The sequence below is a fragment of the Eulemur rufifrons genome, chromosome 5 (genome assembly GCF_041146395.1).
Source record: "Eulemur rufifrons isolate Redbay chromosome 5, OSU_ERuf_1, whole genome shotgun sequence".
Taxonomy (NCBI): Eukaryota; Metazoa; Chordata; class Mammalia; order Primates; family Lemuridae; genus Eulemur; species Eulemur rufifrons.
Genome location: NC_090987.1, coordinates 8,741,425 through 8,745,662, shown reverse-complemented (window position 1 = coordinate 8,745,662; position 4,238 = coordinate 8,741,425). Strand labels below are relative to the sequence as shown.

Below are 4,238 nucleotides of genomic sequence, written 5' to 3'. Positions count from 1 at the left end.
TGAGAGAGTATTTTAAGGAACTTATTGCTCAAGAAGACCATATTTTTAAGGAGTCAGATTAATGTGTAAGCATTACACTCTTAAATACATGAAATAAAATTAAAAGAATCAATATTAAGAAATGAAAACAGCTTTTATAATTTCTAATAGGCAGGTCAGTAAAGAAAACAATCAAAAAACACACAAAAATGAAAAAAGCAGCAAAAAAATTTGAAATATGCACAGTAAAATGTAAGTTCTGATTTATTACTAAAAATTAAATATAAATGGTTTAAGTTAAGAGAAAGAAGTCATCACAATGATTTTTAACAGATAAGTTATAGATTGTTTATAAGAAACAAATACTATATATATAACCTAAACTTTTGTGCCCCTATAATAAGCTGAAACAAAAAAAAGGAAACAAATATCAAAACAAGTACATAAGAACTAGAAACCAACAGAAAGAAAAAAAGATGTACAAGTGAATACTAGCTAAAAATTTCAAGTATTTATATTGAATTTTCAATAACCCTAATAGTTATAAGATTATAAACACATAAAGCTAAGAAAATACACTGAAAATATATAAAACTATAATTGATAAAACCTCAGGGAGAAATTTTTAAATATACTATTACAATGAAAAATATCAACTTATTTCTTTCAAACATACAAAAAAATGGTACAGATGTAGATAATTTGAAAAACATGATATGAAGCTTTGTTTAGGAGATATTTATATAGATAATTAGTGCCTTGAACCAGCAATTAGTGATATGTGCTCTCTTCAAGCATACATGGAACATTTATAAGAACTGAACATGTTTTGGGCTACACAATCAATTTTAATGAATTATCAATCTCAATAGCATGTAAGTTCTGTGAAGGGAAGGGATTTTGTATTTTTATTTACTATCAAATTTCTGGGACAAAGACAACTACCTGCCATGAAATAGACACTCAATAAATATTTGAACAAATACAATAATATTTTCTCACCCAAATCAATTAAATCAGATGTCAGTAACAAAAACAAATAAGTAAATATAATAGAAATAATTCTGGATAACCCATGTCAAAGAAGAAATCATGATAAATTTTAAAATTAAAATACTGAAAACTAAATGGTACTGAAAATATTACACAGTAAAATTGATAAGAAGCAGCTAAGGAAGGAAATATATTACATTAGATATAGATGTGAGAAAAAAATGCTGATGATAATATAAATATCTAAAATTAAGGAATTAGAGAAAAAAATAAATGCAGCTAAATAGAGCAAAAAATAAGTTAAATCAAAAGTTGATTCTTGTGCTCACTTCGGCAGCACATATACTAAAATTGAAATGATACAGAGAAGATTAGTATGGCCCCTGCGCAAGGATGACATGCAAATTCGTGATGAATTCCATATTTAAAAAAAAAAAAGTTGATTCTTTGAAATGGCCAAAAATATAGACAAAGATTAATATAATAAATAGGATTGATCAAAGAGAGATGGGGAAATAAAATATAAATAATTAATACTTAGAATAAAATTTGGACATATATACATATCTAGCAAAATTAAAATTTAATAGAATAATATAACAAATGTAGGCCAGTAAATTTAAAAATGTCAAAAAAATTAACTTACAAAGCCAATGAAAAGAAGAATTTAAAAATCCAAATAATCCCAGACCCAGGATTATAAAATTGTTTACTTTGGATAACAGTTTGTCAGCTTCTTAAATAATTAAACATACACCTACCATATGATACAGATATTGCACTCATAGGCATTTACCCAAGAAAAATAAAAACATATGTTCATACAAGACTTCCACACATATCTTCATAACACCTTTACTTATAAAAGCCCAAGATTTGGAAATAACAAAAATGCTCATCAACAAATGAATGGATAAACAAATTTTGGTTTGTGAAAAAAAATTCACAAATGAGTAAATATTAACTAATATGGCAAAAGATGTCATAGAGATAAAAATATCAAGAGGATATATTTATGCTAAATTATCTCAGTGGACTTTAAATGCAAGCACATGTATCGTTAATTATAAATAAAATTTAAAAAGGAAACAAAAAACATTCACCAAAGAGAAAAATGTGTTATAAAAACTTTGGGACATTGATACAATGTAATATACAGTAATGAAAATAAATGAACTTCATGAAAAACAAACAAACAAATCAATCTGGATATATTTTAGGAACATAATATTAAATTTAAAAAATAAATTATGGAAAATGTAGCTCTCCACTAATGCCACAGTTTTGCTGTACAACAAACTATCCCAAAACTAAATGATTTACAGCATCATTTACTCTGATGCTGATGGGTCTAGATCTTCAGATTGATTGCCATATGGCTAATGTAGTCTGGGCTTGTCTGTGCTCTTGTTCTTCAAGCTTTGCATTGTCTGGATATGGATACAAGTTAGGGTGGTTGAGTCTAGGTCAGGTGCATATCTCTGGTTCTGTGATCCAGACTGAAGTAATTGCAACTAACTGCACATGTTCTTGTTTTGGTGGGTTATTATAGCCCATGCGCTAAGGCAAACCACCCTACACAGTAAAGTTCCTTTCCTGCTTGCTTTGAGTTTAACATTCTGTTATTCAAAGTCACATGGTCAAGTCCAAAATCAGTGGACTTGAGGTATATACTCCACCATAGATTTTTGGAGATTATATCTTTGCTGACAATAATCTAGTCTAGAGAAAAATATTATATTCATTATAATATCATTTCAATAAATCTACAAAAAAGCATACCTAACGAGTTACTTGCTTAATAGTATTTACATGTGTGATAAAAACTTTTTAAAGGTTTTTCAAAAAGCAATGAAATAAAAAATACTAAATACAGAATAGTAGTCAACTCCATGTACTTGCAGTTAAATGCAGTTACTAGCAATATTCTCTTGGAGAATACTCTTAAAGTACACTTGACAAAACAATATGGAAAAGAAGAGGTCAAAGCACAGGAGGAAACATAGCACGAAAAATTGAAGTGAAGCATTAAAATGTTGTATTTATGAGACTTTTCAATGATCTAAGCCTGTATTAGTTGAAAAGCTTGTTATAATGTTGCCCTTGAAATGTAAAGCAAATAATTTTGCCAGCATCCTTCTTTTTTGCCCCTGTCAAACATTTCAAGGATTAAGGTCCTGTTGGCAGCTTAAAAGCCTCTGCCAAAGTTAACAGAATCTCTCTCTTTTTTTTTTTTTTCACATTTGTTCAAGCAAAAGATGTAGATCCTTAATAAGTGCCTTTATCTAATCCTAGCTTGTCTTATTATTGACTCTCTATGGAGAAGCACATCAATTTCAAGATGACCTTATATATGCTATACAAAAGGTACTTTATTGCTTTCTAGTTTTGATCAGTATTATACAAAGGATTGATAGACTAGTTGTGAGGGTAATGTTTAATGATTATTTCTTAGATCCTATGCTCACAGAACATTCTGAGCACAGCATCCCATAGACTGAGACAGTGAGAGAAAAGTGTTAATTTAGGTAAGTTCCAAAGCGGTTAAAGAGACTGGAACCTGGAGAGAGCTATGCAAACCTATTTAAGGAGGCAATGCACTGCAGGAGAAAGATTGCACGGTTTGGAGTAAGATAGATTTCGGTTCAATTCCCAACTCTGTCACTTGTTAGCTGTGTGAACTTGGGGAAATTACTCAGTGCTTGTGAAGCTCAATTTTCTCATTTATAAAATGTGATTAATAATGGCAACCTCTTAGGAATTTTATGAAGATTAAATGAAAAATTTTGTGAGAATGCCTAAGCTCACTGCTGGGCACACGGTAGGTGTATTAATTAGGGCACAGGCCACGCTGTTATGACAAAGATATTTAAAAAAATGCAGTGTCTCAAACAGTTGACTATGTATTTCTATTTCATATGACAGTCTGGTGAGGAAGATGTCCAGGGAGGGCAGTAAGCTCTGCTCAGTAGGTAACTCAAGGACAGACACAGGTTCCTTTTATCTTGTTGCTTCACTACCACCTCAGGTGTTAATGTTTGTATGTTCAAAGCTGGCTCTTGCAGTAAATCAATCAAGGTCCCAGCAAGAAACATAGGACAGAATCCACTGACATATTTTAAATGAGTTTGAAAAAGGGACAATTTACAGCAGCAGGAACAGAGTTAAAGGAAACAAAAGAGATTTGAGGAAATCTGTTACAGCAGGGAGCCTCCAGCAATGAAAGGGATAAGAAGAGGGAGCATCTACCAGAATCTGTGTGACAG

At 30.7% G+C, this 4,238-nt stretch overlaps 1 non-coding gene across 1 annotated transcript; it reads left to right on the top strand.

The window, feature by feature from the left end:
• The first annotated feature begins 1,293 nt into the window (after positions 1-1,293).
• LOC138383590 (U6 spliceosomal RNA) lies at positions 1,294-1,400 on the top strand. Its single transcript, XR_011233645.1, has one exon. It is a non-coding gene; the product is annotated as a U6 spliceosomal RNA (small nuclear RNA).
• Positions 1,401-4,238: the final 2,838 nt, after the last annotated feature.